This window comes from Heterodontus francisci, chromosome 39, assembly GCF_036365525.1.
Source record: "Heterodontus francisci isolate sHetFra1 chromosome 39, sHetFra1.hap1, whole genome shotgun sequence".
NCBI classification, from domain to species: Eukaryota; Metazoa; Chordata; class Chondrichthyes; order Heterodontiformes; family Heterodontidae; genus Heterodontus; species Heterodontus francisci.
In genome coordinates, this window is record NC_090409.1 from 282,997 (window position 1) to 300,000 (window position 17,004).

At 45.3% G+C, this 17,004-nt stretch overlaps 1 pseudogene; it reads left to right on the forward strand.

Annotated features, from left to right (window-relative positions):
* The window catches only part of LOC137352685 (probable G-protein coupled receptor 139), a 573,522-nt pseudogene that overhangs the window by 104,895 nt on the left and 451,623 nt on the right, over positions 1 to 17,004 (forward strand).

Here is a 17,004-nt window from a genome sequence, read left to right on the forward strand (position 1 = left end):
AGGCAGCAGCACAGGTAGATAAGGTGGTTAGGATGGCATATGGGATACTTGCCTTCAGTAGCTGAGGCATAGAATGTAAGAGCAGGGAGGTTATGATGAAGCTGTATAAAACCCAACTTAGACCACAGCTGGAGTACTGTGTCCAGTTCTGGTCACCACACTACAGGAAGGATGTGATTGCGCTGGAGAGGGTGGAGAGAATATTCACCAGGATGTTGCCTGGGCTGGAGAATGTCAGCTACGAAGAGAGACTGGATAGGCTAGGGTTGTTTTCCTTAGAGCAGAGAAGGCTGTGGGGGCGGGGGGTGGGGGGGGGGAGGGTGGGAGGTAGATGCTTGAGGTATACAAAATTATGAGGGGCATTGATAGGTTGGATAGGAAGAACCTTTTCATCCCTTAGCAGAAGGGTCAATAACCAGGGGACATAAATTTAAGGTAAGGGGTAGGAGGTTTAGAGGGGATTTGAGGGACAACGTTTTCACTCAGAAGGCAGTTAGAATCTGGAACGCACTGCCTGAAGAGGTGATAAAGACAGGAACACTCACAACATTTAAGAAGTGTTTATATTGGCACTTGAAACGCCATAGGAGACAAGGCTACTGGACAAGTGCTGGAAATGGGATTAGATTAGTAAGGTGCCTGATGGCCACACGGACTCAATGGTCCGAAAGGCCTATTTATGTGCTGTACAATTCTGTGAATCTAAGACACTGTGATGTCAAACTAACAGGTCTGTAGTTCTCAATTTTCCCTCTCCCATGCTTCTTAAATAGTAGGGTTACATTTGCTACTTTCCAGTCTCAGGAACCCTTCCATAATCTGTAGAATTTTGAAAGATACCCACCTTAGCATCCACCATCTCTATAGCCACCTCCTTCAACACTCTGGGATGTAGCTCATCTGGTCCAGGGGATTTATCTGGCATCCTAATAAACCACTTCATTTGATCTAATGCAATCTTTAAATTCTTTTGTTAGCCACAGTTGATTCAACTTTCCCATTGGTTGCTTGTGCCTCAGAGGAATATCTGTCTGTTGTCGACCATGTAGTATTTTTAACTATAAGCCATTGCCTGTCTACTGTCAAATCTGTTTAGTGTATTTTCCCAATCCACAACAGCCAACTTGTCCCTCATACTTTCATAGTTTTCCTTGTTCAGATTTAAGACCCTAGTTTCAAAATTATCACATTCAAACTTAATGTGAGATTCTGCCGGATTATGGTCATTAATTCTCAAAGGCTCCTTTCCAGCAAAGTTATTCATTAGCCTTTTCACATTGCATAATAGTAAATCTATAATCGCCCGATCTAGAATTGTTCCTTCAATGTACTGCTCCAGAAACACATTTCGTACACACTCCAGTAAAGGTAGATCGTATTTGACTACCCTAATTAAATTTTTGATGACGTAACAAAGAAGGTTGATGAACGGTCTGCCATGGATGCTATTCATATGGATTTGAACAAAGCATTTGATATGGTTCCACATAAAAGGCTTGTTAAATTGAGGCTCATGGAGTAAGAGGGTCATTGTCAAAATTAAATTAAAACTGGCTTAAGGACAGAAAATAGTGAGTCGTAGTAAATGATTGTTTTGAAGATTGGAGGAAGCTAGACCGTGGTGTTCCCCAAGGGTTAGTGCTAGGACCATTGTTTTTGTTTTTTGATATGAATATATGATTTGAATATTGAAATATAGAGCAACATTTCAAAATTTGCTGATGATACCAAACTTGGAGACGGGGCAAAAAGTGAGGTTGATACCAATCAACTGCAACGGGAAATAGATAGGCGAGCAGAATGGGCAGATAGGAGGCAAATGGAATTTAATACAGACAAGTGTGAGGTGATGCATTTTATCATCAGTAACAGGGAGAGGCAATAGACACTTAATGGCACAGTTCTAAAGTGTATGCAAGGACGAAGGGACATGCGGTTCATGTACATAGATGCTTGAAGGTGGCAGGACATATTGAGAGAGTCGTTAGTAAAGCATATGGGATTTTGGGCTTCTTAACTAGAGGTAGTGAATACAGAAGAAGGAAAGTTATGCTGAACATTTATAAAGCTCTGGTTAAGCCCCAACTGGAGTACTGCATCCAGTTCTGTTCACCACACTTTAGGAATGATCTGAGGGTCCTTGACAGGGTGTAGAGGAGATTTACCAGAATGGTTCCAGGGATGGAGGATTTTAGCTGCAAGGTTAGTCTGGAAAAGCTGGGATTGTTTCCCTTGTAGTAAAGGAGATTGAGGGGAGATTTGATAGAGGTATACAAGATGATGACATGTTTGGATAAGGTAGACAGGAAAAGATGTTCACATTAGCTAATGGTACAAGGAGTAGAGTCAAGGTTGTGGGCAGCGATACAGGGGGATGTGAGGAACAACATTTTTACACAGCGAGTGGGAATGGCCTGGAAATCACTGCCTACGAGGGTGGTGGAAGCAGAGATGGCGAATGATTTCAAAAGGTTATTGGATGGACACTTGAGGCAAATAAACTTGCAGGAATATGGAGACAGAGCTGGGGTAAGAGACTGACTGGGTTTATCTACAAAGAGCTGGCATGGACATGATGGGCCGAATGGCCTCATTCTGTGCTGAAAAGACTATGACTCCATGTCTCTCTGACAGGTGAATACTATTATTACTGCTTTCCTATACTGGGAAAGTTTATGATGGACTGGGCAGTATCACGCTGTTGAACCCCATAATGTAAGTGAAATGCTTGATGTCCCAGAATGTGGTTAACAAATGTCCTTCACAAACAGAGTAAATCAGTTCAAACCCACTCACCATTCTGGATCATTCACAATGGGGAGTAGCTTCTCCTGGTTTTCTCTACATAGGACAGCAGCCAGGCTTTTAACTGTGTCCCCAACCTCCATGTGGAAAGTCTTGTCAGGGTTAGGTGAGATAAGACACGTTGCCTGGGCGACAGCTTTCTTCAGTTGTATTACTGCTTCTCTGCTCTCTTCAGTCCAACCGGCTTAAACCTGGTCATCATCACCATTAGTTAGTTCATAAAGAGGAGTCTCAGTCTCTGCAAATCCAGGGATGAGGGTCCACTGATACCCACCATCCTGAGGAAAGGACACAGGGCAGTCCTTGAGTTGGACATGGTTACACACTGGATGAAGGTCCACTGATACCCCACCAGCCTGAGGATAGGAAACCGGGCAGTCTTTGAGCTGGACAGGGGTAGACACTGGATGAGGGTCCACTGATACCCCACAAGCCTGAGGATAGGACACAGGGCAATCTTTGTGCTGGACAGGGGTAGACACTGGATGAGGGTCCACTGATACCCCACCAGCCTGAGGATAGGACACCGGGCAGTATTTGTGGTGGACAGGGATAGACACTGGATGGTCTCGACCTGATGTTGCTCTGGACTGATGCTGGAAGATCCAATCTGGACACCTAGAAAGGTGACACGATTTTGCACCAGCTGGGCCTTACGTGGATGGTCTTTTATTCCAGTTCCCAAAGTAACTGCAGTAGTTCCTGTAAAAGGGTTAAATGTGTGGACACGGTCTGTGGTAATGAAGAGGAGATCATCGATATATTGCAGCGAGCAGAAAGGCTGCGAAAAGCTCATAAGGGCCCCGGCCATTTGTTTTTGGAGAATAGTGGGGTTATTGTGGAACCCCTTGTGACAGACATGTCCAGGGGTATCTCTGGTCCTCAGAAGTGAATGTGAATTTAAATTGTTTCTCTAGTTTTACTGGGATACTACAATAACCATTTGAGATATCCAGGGTGGTGAAGACAGCCCTGCCGCTGGGAATCCGGGAGAGTAGGGTGGGTGTCTCTCACAAAACCGGGTTCACACAGGGGTGACTGAGTTGAGTTTGTGGTGGTCAATAGTCAGTCACCAGCTGCCATCCGGTTTTCTAACCGGCCAAATCGGGCAGTTAGTAGTGAATGTGTCTTTGTGAACTACACCCTGGTATAACAATGACCTGATAGTGTCTGGAATATATGATATAATCTCAGCTCGGTAAGAATACTGCTTCATGGTGCATGCAATGGTCAGTCAATTTCTTCCGGTATGCTCATGTTTCCACAGTTATCTTAATGAGTTGTGATTACACTCAGCACCGACTCGAGAATCGCCTGTACCTCAGGGGGATCAGAGGTGTCTGGTTCACACTCCTCTGATATCTTAATCATGAATATTGAGTGTACACTGGACACCAGAGTAGGGGTATGTTTTATGGTTCCACAATATACAAATGTATAGATAATCAATTACTGCTGCAAACCTTTGAGCACATTACAGCCCAGTAGTCCCTGTCCATTATGCAGGGTCATAGAAAATGGAGGCAGGACTTTGACATGAACTCTGTTCCCTCTCCTACACCACTGTAAGATCTGATCTCGGGTCATAGATTAACAAAAAGGAGGTCGAAGTATCACCTTTTATTGACGAGTGTCAGTTCAAATACTGCACCAAATCAGAATAGACATAGTCGACATACGAACTGTGACAGTTGAGATAGGCTTTATGGCTATGGAACCGATGTTAAAAGCTATTATTGAAGACGTTATAGCAGGGCACAGAGAAAAATACAAGGTGATCCGGCAAAGTGAACTGGTTTTGTGAAAGGCAATTAATGTTTCACTGATTTTCTGACGTTCTTTGAGGAAGTAACATGTGCTGTGGATAAACGGGAACCGTTGGATGTAATGCACTTAGATTTCCACAAGGCACTTGATAAGGTGTCACATCAATGGCCATTGCAGAAACTAAAAGCTAATGGTGTCGGGGGTAACATATTGGCATAGATAGAAGATTGGCCGATGCTAACAGCAAACACAGAGTAGGCAAAATGGGTCATTTTCGGCTTGGCAATATTTAATGACTATTTTTTATTCATTCACGGGAAGTGGGCGTCGCTGGCCATTTATTGCCCATCCCTAATTGCCCTTGAGAAGGTGGTGGTGAGCTGCATTCTTGAAGCACTGCAGTCCATCTAGGGTAGGTACACACACAGTGCTGTTAAGAAGGGAGTTCCAGGATTTTGACCCAGCGACAGTGAAGGAACGGCCATATAGTTCCAAGTCAGGATGTTGTGTGACTTGGAGGGGAACATGCAGGTGGTGTTGTTCCCATGTATTTGCTGCCCTTGTCCTCATAGTTGGGAGAGGCCGCGAGTTTGGAAGGTGCTGTCTAAGGAGCCTTGATGCATTGCTGCAGTGCATCTTGTAGATGGTACACACTGATGTCACTGTGCGTCGGTGGTGGAGGGAGTGAATGTTTGTAGATGGGGTGCCAATTAAGCGGGATGCTTTGTCCTGGGTGGTGTCGAGCTTCTTGAGTGTTGTTGGAGCTGCACCCATCCAGGCAAGTGGAGAGTTTTCCATCACACTCCTGACTTGTGCCTTGTAGATGGTGGACAGGATTCGGGGAGTGAGGAGGTGAGTTACTCGCCTCAGGATTCCTAGCCTCTGACCTGCTCTTGTAGCCACGGTATTTAGATGGCTACTCCAGTTCAGTTTCTGGTCAATGGTAGCCCCTAAGATGCTGATAGTGGGGGGATTCAGAGATGGTAATGCCGTTGAATGTCAAGTGGAGATGATTAGATTCTCTCTTGTTGGAGATGCGCATTGTTTGGCACTTGTGAGGCGCGAATGTTACTTGCCACTTATCAGCCCAAGCCTGGATATTGTCCAGGTCTTGCTGCATTTCTACACGGACTGCTTCAGTATCTGAGAAGTCACGAATGGTGCTGAACATTTTGCAACCATCAGCAAACAACCACACTTCTGACCTTATGGTTGAAGGAAGGTCATAGATGGAGCAGCTGAAGATGGTTGGGCCTAGGACACTACCCTGAGGAACCCCTGCAGTGATGTCCGGGAGCTCAGATGATTGACCTCCAACAACCACAACCATCTTCCTTTGTGCTAGGTATGACTCCAGCCAGCGGAGGGTTTTCCCCTTGATTCCCGTTGACCTCTGTTTTGCTAGGGCTCCTTGATGCCATACTCGGTCAAATGCTGCCTTGATATCAAGGGCAGTCACTCTCACCTCACCCCTTGAGTTCAGCTCTTTTGTCCATGTTTGAACCAAGGCTGTAATGAGGTCAGGAGCTGAGTGGCCCTGGCGGAATCCAAACTGAGCGTCACTAAGTAGGTATTGCTGAGCAAGTGCCGCATGATGGCACCGTTGATGACAACTTCCATGACTTTACTGATGATCGAGAAAATGCTGATGGGGCGGTAATTGGCCGGGTTGGACTTGTCCGGCTTTTTGTGTACAGGACATACCTGGGCAATTTTTCACATTGCAGGGTAGATGCCAGTGTTGTAGCTGTACTGGAACAGCTTGGCTAGGGGCGTGGCAAGTTCTGGAGCACAGGTCTTCAGTACTATTGCCAGAATATTTTCAGGGCCCATAGCCTTTGCAGTATCCAGTGCCTTCAGTCGTTTCTTTACATCACGTGGAGTGAACCAAATTGGCTGAAGTCTGGCATCTGTGATGCTGGGGACTTCTGGAGGAGGCCGAGATGGATCATCCACTCGGCACTTCTGGCTGAAGATTATTGCAAATGCTTCAGCCTTATCTTTCGCCCTGATGTGTTGGGCTCCCCCATCATTGAGGATGGGGATATTTGTGGAGCTACCTCCTCCAGTTAGTTGTTTAATTGTCCACCATCATTCACGGCTGGATGTGGCAGGACTGCAGAGCTTAGATCTAATCCATTGGCTATGGGATCGCTTTGCTCTGTCTTTCGCATGCTGCTTATGCAGTTTGACATGCAAGTAGTCCTGTGTTGTAGCTTCACCAGGTTGACATCTCATTTTGAGGTATGCCTGGTACTGCTCCTGGCATGCCCTCCTGCACTCTTCAATGACCCAAGGTTGGTCTCCTGGCTTGATGGTAATGGGAGCGTGGGGGATATGCCGGGCCATGAGGTTAGAGACTGTGGTTGAGTACAATTCTGCTGCTGATGATGATGTACCACCGGAATTAATGCTGGGGCCTCAACTTTTTACAATGCATATAATTGATTTGGATGAAGTGGCCGAAGGTATGGTTGATAAATTTGCTGACGACACAAAGATAGGTCGGAAAGTAAGTTGTGAAGAGGACATAAGTGGGCTACAAGTGGATATAGATAGGTTAAGTGAGTCGGCAAAGATCCGGCAAACTGAGTGTAATGTGGGGAAAAGTGAAGCTGTCTGTTCTGGCAGGAAGTAGTTTGATAATGCATATTATCGGAATGGTGAGAGATTGCAGATCTCAAAGATCATGGGGAACTGGGTGTCCTAGTGCATGAATTGCATATGGTTAGTATGCAAGTTCAGCAAGTAATTAGGAAAACTAATAGAATGGTATCATTTATTGCAGGAGGAATTGAATGCAAAAGTAGGGATGTTATGCTTCAGCTATGCAGGGCATTGGTGAGACCAAATCTGGAGTCCTTTCTACCGTACTGGTCTTCTTATTTAAAGAAGGATGCAAATGTGTTGGAGGCAGCTCAGAGAAGGTTTACGTGGACTGATACTTGAAATAGGCGGTCTGTCTTATGAGGAAAGTCTGGAAAGGCTAGGCTTATATCAGCTGGCGTTTAGAAGATTAAAAGCCGACCTTATTGAAATAAATAAGCTTCTGAGGTTGGGACAAAGCAAGTGAGGGAGACAGAGAGAGAGAAACCGCGAGAGATTGAGAGAGAGAGAGAGCGAGAGAGAGAAAGAGAGAGAGAGCTCAGCTCAGCTGCTGCTGAAACCCTCACCCATGCCTTTGTTATCTCGAGACTTGACTATTCTAACACAGTCCGGACTGGTCTACCACATCCTACTCTCTGTAACCTTGTGGTCATCCAAAACTCTGCTGCCATCTTCTAATTTACACCAAATTCTGTTCACCCAACGTCCCTGTGCTCACTGACCTACATTGGCTCTTGTTCCAGTAACACCTCAATTTTAATAGTCTCATTCATGTGATCAAATCCCTTCATGGCCTCATCCCTCTGATTATCCCAACCCCTGTCCATTTCCAATATTCCTGAAACTTGTTCATCTTAAAGTCTTTTTCAAATTCCCTTTTTAAAGTGAGTTTCTTTCCCTCTGTCTCTCTCCCTGACCACACATTTCATCTCTCAAGCTCCACTGGTGCTGTGGAAGTTTGGATCCATAAAATGGTGTGGGCTGCACTGCTGGTCATATCCAGCACATTGTACAGGACACCCAGGCTGGCAGGGCTGCTGGAGTGGGTGTAACGTGTGTGTGTCTGTAGCGTGAAGGGGGGTTTGCATATGGTGTCAATCAACCATTCTGGCAGATTTGATGGACGTCTTTGAAACTTGGTCTGTGCCTGGCCACTGACCGCCTGTGTTAGTCACTCTCAGCTGAACATACATTCACAGCATGAGGAACCCCCTCTAGTGTTATTTAAAATGACCAGGCATCCAACTTACTGGTGAGGGGCTTTTGACTTGCTTCTGCTATTGTAAAGTTAGTGGAGGTTCTGTGGATGGTTTTCTGGAGGTTGTGTTGTGAGCTGCTGCAGACATTCAGGGAGGACAGAGGATTTGGTGACCCAACTCTGGACGAGGTATAGGGACTGTAGTAATAGTGTCTCTGGGTCTATAACCTCACCAACAATTGGAGCAGAGGTTGCAGAGAGGGGAAGCTCTGTAAGGAGGGAGGAGGAGAGGTCTCTGCCCTCCCCACCCCGGTTTTTCCAAGAGCACAAAGAGCAGTGGTCCTAATACGGAGCCCTGGGGAACACCACTGTATACTCCCATCGAGTCTGAACACAACCTTTCACCACTTCTCTCTGTTTACTGTTCCTTAGCCAATGTTATATCCACACTGTCATTGTCCCTTTAGTTCCATAGCATTCATTTGCCTGACCTGTCTGCTGAACGACACTTGAACAAACGCCTTTTGAATGTCCATATATATAACTTCAATCACATCACCCTCATCAACCCTCTCCATTGTTTTATCAAAGAACTCCATCAAGTTTACCTCACCACCACCTCCCTCTCTCCAATCCTCCACTGCTGTTAAATTATCAGACTGCTTGTCCGACTTCAGTACTGGATGAGCAGAAACTTCTTCCAATTAAATATTGGGAAGACTGTAGTTATTGTTTTCACTCCCCACTCCAACTCTGTTCCCTTGCTATTGATTCCATCTCTCTCCCTGGTAACAGTCTGAGATTCAGGCAGTCTGTTTGCCACCTTAGTGTCACGTTTAAGCACGAAATGAGCTTCCAACCACATTTCTGTACCAATCACTACAACCACCTATTTCTACCTCAATGACAGCGCCTGATTTCATCCCTGTCTCAGCTCATCTGCTGATGAAACCTCATTCATGCCTTCGTTACATTTAGACTTGACTGTTCTTTTTTTAAATTCTTTGATTGCATATGGGTGTCCATGGGAAGGTCAGCATTTGTTGTCCATGCTTAATTGCCTTTGACAGCTTAGTGACTTGCTGAGCGATTTTAAGGGGCAGTTAAAAGTCAACCATATTGCTGTGGGTCTGGAGTCACATGCAGACCAGACCAGGTAAGGACAGTAGTGAACAAGATGGTGTTTCACGAAAATCGATAGTTTCATAGCACCATGACTGAGACTAGCTTTCTATTCCAGATGTCAACTCATTCCTGGCTTGTCTCAAACATTCTACTCTTTGTAAACGTGAGGTCATCCAAACTCTGCTGCCCTTGTGTTGACTTGCATCAAACCCCATTCCCCAATCACTGACCGACATCAGCTCCCAGTCAAGCAATGTCTTGATTTCAATATTCCCAACCGTGTTTCCAACTCCTTTCATGTCCTACCCCTCCTTGTCTCAATAATCTCCACCAGCCGCACAACGCTTCAAGCTCTGAGAACTCCTTTAATTCTGGCCTATTGTGTATCCTTGATTTCATTATTGCACCACCGGCAGTCAGGTCTTCAGCTGCCTCGGCCCAAAGCTCTGGAATGCCCTCCCTACACCTCTTTTTTTATTCTTTCATTCAATTTGGGCATCGCTGGGGGGAAAAAGACAGCATTTGTTCCCATCCCTAATTGTCCTTGACAAATGAATGGCTTGCTAGGACATTTCATGGGGCAGTTTAAGAGTCAACAACATTGCTGTGGACCTGGAGTCAGATGTAGGCTAGATCAGGTACGGCTGGCAGATCTCCTTCCCTGAAGGACATTAATGATTCAGGTGGTTTTTTTCCAACAATTGATGTGAAATTCAAGCACAATTACTGAGAATAGCTTTCATTTCCAGATTTTTATTAATTGATTAAAATTATTAATTAATTGAATTTTAATTTCCACCAGCTGCCTTGCTGTGATTTGAAGCCAGAGCATTAGCCTGGGTCTCTGTATTACTAGTTCAGTGACAGTGTCACTGTTTCTGCCTCCCTGCATCACTTTCCTCCCTTAAGACACGACTGAAAATCTTCCTCTTTAACCAAGCTGTTGGTCAGCTTACTTCATATCTCCTGTTGCGTGTCGCGTCATACTTTGCTTCATAATGCTCCTGTGAAGCACCTTGCAATCCAATGTTTTATTATATTAAAGGCACTGCATAAATATAGGTTGTTGTTGATGTTTGCCAGACCTAGCTTGTCTTACAATATCGATGCTGTTTTTTTCAAACAATACTTTTGTCCTGGGTTGTGAACTGTGCACATTTCCCCACCTGTAATGTTAGATTGATTGGTCAGTAAATATAGGGTTTTCTCCATCTCTCCTTTTTTTAAAAAGTTTGGAACATTTACAACCCTCAAGTCTCTATCATCTTTCCCTTATCAAAGGAGGATTGGAGATTCTGGACATGGTCTCTGCTATTTCCACCATTCCTTCCCTCAGCAACCCTCATGCATCCCATCTAGACTGGGTAAATGTTCCATTTTATTGTGGTACAAACAGTGTTAGATTGAAAGCTGTTAACTGAACCTGTTTGTTCAGAGACTGCAATGAATGTCAATCTCCATGGACCCTAATAGTATAACTGGAGCGTTTCCGTCTTCTATTAATAAGTGATTAATTTCAATGTGTTATCCCATGGTGTCAGTGGTAGCATCAACCCGGACACTAACAAGGATCAGCAGCTCCAGAGAGAGGGAGAGAGGGAAGATAGATCAGAATCTGAGAGCAATAGATTGGAAAATTTTAACAATGGACAGGAGTTTATCCTTTTGGTTTGACGAGCTTACTGCAGATCATGATTGGATAACGTGAGATTGGCGGATCTATTGTGCCCTTCAGATGATTCAATACACTTACTATGCCATCCTCGCTATCGTTGGTGTCCCTGGTAAGTCTCTGTATCCAGGTATTCATTCTCTCATAAAAGCAAGACTCTCTCTCTCTCTCTCTCTCTCTCTCTCTCTCTCTCTCTCTCTCTCTCTCTCTCTCTCTCTCTCTCTCTCTCTCTCACTTGTAAGATCTGGGGTTTGGCTTAATTGAATTGTCAGACTTAGGTCAATTACAATGACTGTCTGTGTTGGGAGATCAGATCTAAAAGGAACTTGCAGCTCAGACTAGCTATAAAAACACGTGGGTACACGGCTGCTTCCACAAGTTTCACAGACTGAATGAAGCTCTCCACTATTAGCAGAACATGGTGATACTGAGCAAAAGGCAGTGGTCAGCAGTCGGCTTTACAATGGAACATTGGTCCTCAACCACCGGTTAACTGTGGAACCTTGTCTCTTCATTGAAGTCTATCTTCTGTCACCTTCTTGATGATGATGTGCGCTTTTGGGGTCTTACAAGTTATTAATTGATACATCTTTCCCAGCTTGATTCTGTTCCATATTAGGTAAAAGCCTGTTTCTGTTCATTTGATTGGTCAGTCATTAACTAACTACCCTTCCATGATGGTACTTCGAGCCTGGTTTAAGTCATTGCCATTGTCATTCAGTGGGGAGTGGGGGAGGTGGGGGGGAGGTGCCTCCAGATTCCAGCTGCATTGACTCTATGCATTCCTTTACAAAAGGTCATATCTGACCCGGTGTCATCCTGCTGTGGCTATTCAACCACAGTGGCCACTTAATGGCATTGATATGTACTTATCTCATTTCACAGCTTCCTGGCCACATGGGGATTGTTTTATACCAGTTAAAAAGCTAACAGTCCCTCTTGGATAATCCACAGTCTAACGACTTTTAAATAACAGGTCTCAACAGGTCAGGACTTGCCCAGAAGTTTAGCTAACATCATGCGTTGTGGTTATGTTACATACAGAATACTATTTTAACCGTGATACTGAAGGATATGACAACTAAGTTCTAACAGTCCTATCATAAAATAAACTCAATCCTACAGTTTTGTCCCAACAAGGACGGAGATATCCAGCTTTGTGTTTGCAGACAGCGTCCACGACTGCCCACTGTTGACTGATTGTGTCTGAAGCTGTTGGGTTTTAGCTAAACACAGGGCGTTTGTTTTATTCGCTCATACTTGGGATGTGAGCGTCGCTGTCTAGGCCAGCATTTATTGACCATCCCTGATTGCCCTTGAGAAGGTGATGCTGAGCCCACTTCTTGAACCACTGCAGTCCATGTGAGGTAGGTACACCCACAATTCCGTTAGGAAGGGAGTGCCAGGATTCTGACGAAACAACAGTGAAGGAATGGCGATGTCGTTCCATGTCAGGATGGTGTGTGACTTGGATAGGAACTTGCAGGTGGTGGTGTTCCCATGCATCCCTGCTCTTGTTCTTCTCGTTGGTAGAGGTCGCGGGTTTGGATGGTGTAGTCTAAGGAGCTTTGGTGAGTTGCTGCAGTGCATCTTGTAGATGGTACACACTACTGCCACTGTGCGTCAGTGGTGGAGATATGAATGTTGTAGATGGTGTGCCAATCATGTTTTTTGCTTTTTCCGGGATGGTCCTGCACTTCTTGAGAGTTGTTGGACCTGCACCATCCAGGCAAGTGGAGAGTATTCCATCACACTCCTGACTTGTGCCTTGTAGATGGTGAACAGGCTTTGCAGAGTCAGGAGGTGAGTTATTCGCCACAGGATTCCTAGCCTCTGACCTGCTCTTGTAGCCACGGTATTTATATGGTTACTCCAGTTCTGTTTCTAGTTCAGTTTCTAATCAATGGCAACCCTCCAGGATGTTGATTGTGGGGATTCAGTGATGACAATGTCATTGAACGTCAGGGGGAGATGACTAGATTATTTCTTGTTTGAGATGGCCATTGCCTGGCACTTGAGTGGCACGAAAGTTACTTGCCACTTATCAGCCCAAGCTGGATATTGTCCAAATATTTCTGCATCTCGACATGGTTTGCTTCAGTATCTGAGAAGTCACGAATGCTGCTGAACATTGTGCAATCATCAGTGAACATCCCCACTTCTGACCTTTTGATTGAAGGAAGATCATTGATGAAGCAGCTGAAGATGGTTGGGTCTCGGACACTACCCTGAGGAACTCCTCCAGTGATGTCCTGGAGCTGAGCTGATTGACCTCCAACAACCACAGCCATCTTCCTTTGCGTTCGGTATGACTCCAACCAGCGGAGAGTTTTCCCACTGATTCCTATTGACTCCAGTTTTGCTCGGGCTCCTTGATACCATACTCGGTCAAATCTGCCTTGATGTCAAGGGCAGTCATTGTCACCTCTCCTCTTGAGTTCAGCTCTTTTGTCCGTATTTGTACCAAGGCTGTATTGAGAACAAGAGCTGAGTGGCCTTGGCAAAAGCCAAACGGAGCGTCAGTGAGCAAGTTATTGCTAAGCAAGTGCTGCTTGATGGCACAGTTAACACAAGGGGAAGTGCTGGCTTGGTGGTAATGTCTCTGGCATAGTAATACAGAGGAACAGGCTTGTACTCTGGCGACACGAGTTTGAATCCTACCACAGCAGATAGTGAAATTTGAAGTCAATTAATAAAATCTGGGATTAAAAAAAGTTTGTACAATAGTGCCATGAAACCTTTGTCAATTGTTATTAAAAAAAAACATCTGGTTCACTGATGTCCTTCAGGGAAGGAATTCTGTCGTCCTTACCTGGTCAGGCCTACATAAGATTCCAGATCCACAGCAATGTGGTTGACTATGAAATGGCTGAGCAAGCCGCTCAGTTCAAGGGCATTTAGGGATGGGCAATAAATGCTGGCCTTGCCAGCGATGCCCACATCCCATGAACGAATGAGAACATCTTCCATCACTTTGCTGATTATTGAGAGTAGACTGATCGGGTGGCAGCTGGCCAGTTTAGACTTGTACTGGTTTTTGTGTACAGTTAATGCATTTTGGGAGGACTAACAAGGCAAGGGAATATACAATGGATGGTAAGATCCGAGGAAGCACAGAAGGTCAGAAGGACCTTGGTGTACTTGTCCATAGGTCACTGATGGCAGCCGCACAGGTAGATAAGGTGGTTCGGAAGGCATATGGGATACTTGCCTTTATTTGCAAATGCATAGAATATAAGAGCAGGGAGGTTATCATCATAATATATAAAACGCTAATTTAGCCACAGCTGGAGTACCCTGTACAGTTCTGGTCACCACACTATAGGAAGAATGTGATTGCACTGGAGAGGGTGCAGAGGCGATTAACCCGAATGTTGCCTGGGTTGGAGCATTTCAGCCATGAAAAAAGACTGAAAAGGCTTGGGTTGTTTTCCTTGGAACACAGAAGACTGAGGGAGGACATGATTGAGGTGTACAATATTATGAGGGACATAGGTGAGGATAGGTTCGATAGGAAGAAACATTTTTCCCTTAGCGGACTGGTCAAGAACCAGGGGACATAGATTTCAGTTGAGAGCCAGGATATTTAGGGGGGTTTTGAAGAATTTTCTTTTCACCCAGAGGGTGGTTGGAATCTGGAACGCACTGCCTGAAGATGTGGTGGAGGCAGGAAGCCTCACAACATTTAAAACCTATTTAGATGAGCACTTGAAACGCCATAGTTCACAAGGCCACGGGCCAGAAAAATGGGATTCGAATAGTTGGGTGCTGGATGGCCAGCACAGACACGATGGGCCGATGGGCCTGCTTCGGTGCTGTGTAACTCTATGACTCTATGTCACACTTGGGCAATTTTCCAGATTGCCGGGGAGATGCCAGTTTTGTAGCTGTATTGGAACAGCTTGGCTAGCGGCGCGGCAAGTTCTGGAGCACATGTCTTCAGTATGTTGTCAGGGCCCATAGCCTTTGCAGTATCCAGTGCCTTCACTCATTTCTTGATATCACGTGGAGTGAATCGGATTGGCTGAAGACTGGCATCTGTGATGCTGGGGACCGCAGGAGGAGGCTGAGATGGATCACCAACTCGGGACTTCTGGCTGATGATTGTTGCAAATGCTTCAGCCTTATTTTTAACACTGATGTGCTGGGCTCTCCCATCACTGAGGATAGGGATATTTGTGGAGCCACCTCCTCCAGTTGGTTGTTTAATTGTCCACCACCATTCACGGCTGGATGTGACAGGACTGCAGATCTTAGATCTGATCCGTTGGTTTAGGATCACTTTGCTCTGTCTATCGCATGCTGCTTACACAGTTTGGCATGCAGATACTCCTTGGTTGTAGCTTCACCAGGTTGACACCTCATTTTGAGGTATGCCTTGTGCTGATCCTGACATGCCCTCCTGCCCCCTTCATTGAACCAGGGCTGATCTGCTGGCTTGATGGGAATGGTAGAGTGGGGAATATGCCGGGTCATGAGGTTACAGATAGTGTTTAAGTACAGTTTTGCTGTTGCTGATGACCCACAACGCCTCAGGGATGCCCAGTTTTGAGTTCAAGGATCTGTTTGAAATCTATCCCATTTGGCACAGTGATAGTGCCAGACAACACGAAGGAGTGTATCTTCAATGTGAAGACGGGACTTTGTCTCCACAAGGACTGTGCGATGGTCACTCCTACCAATACTGTCATGGACATATGCATCTGTGACCGTTACGTTTGTGAGGACGAGGTCAAATAGGTTTTCCCTGCTGTTAGTTCCCTCACCACCTGCCGCAGACACAGTCTAGCAGCTATGTCCTTTAGGACTCTGCCAGCTCAGTCCTTAATGGTGCTACCGAGCCATTCTTCCTGATTGACATTGAAGTCCCCCACCCAGAGATCATTCTGTGTCCCTGTTACCCACAGTGCTTCTTCGAATTGCTGTTCAACATGGAGGAGTACTGACTCATCAGCTGGGGAAGGGCCATGGGTGATAATCAGCAGGAGGTTTCCTTGCCCATGTTTGACCTGATGCCGTGAAGCTTCATGGGGTCTGCAGACAAGGGTCTGTCCTGCTGCTGGGAGATGACATACCCAGGATGGTGATGGCAGTGTCTGGGACACTGTCTGTAAGCTATGATTCGGTGAGCATGACTATGTTTTCTGCTGCTTGACTTGTCTGTGGGACAGTTCTCCCAACTTTGGCTCAAGCCCCCAGATGTTTGTAAGGAGGACTTTACAGGGTCGACAGGGCTGGGTTTGTCTTTGTTGCTTCTGGTGCCTAGGTCGATGCCGGGTGGCCTGTCCGGTTTCATTGTTTTTCTTAGATTTTGTAGCCGTTTCGTACAACTGAGCAGCTTGCTAGGCCATTTCAGAATCAACCACATTGCTGTGAGTCTGGAATCACATGTAGGCCAGACCAGGTTAGGATGGCACATTTCCTTCCCTAAAGGACATTAGTTAACCAGATGTGTTTTTACAACAATTGACAATGACCACCATTAGAATAGATATTTTAATTCTAGAGTTTTATTAAAGATTAATGATGTCAGAGTATGTCTGTTTTGAAATACAAATAAACTAGAAATTCTCCAAGCAGCAGTTTGTAAGACATCAGAAATGTAAGGGATTTGGATTGTTTAATTGTCCTGTGTTTTAAAATATGTATGTGACCAGGAAGGAAATCTGCTATTGTTTGTTCAGATAACAATCCTGAGGCATCTGAAACATCCACAAGGGGTGATGAAATTACTGAAGGAAATGTAAACACATGCTCACCATCATGGCAGTCTGGATCTCTGGATTACTAGTTCAGTGACATTACCACGACACCTCTGTCATTGCCTCAC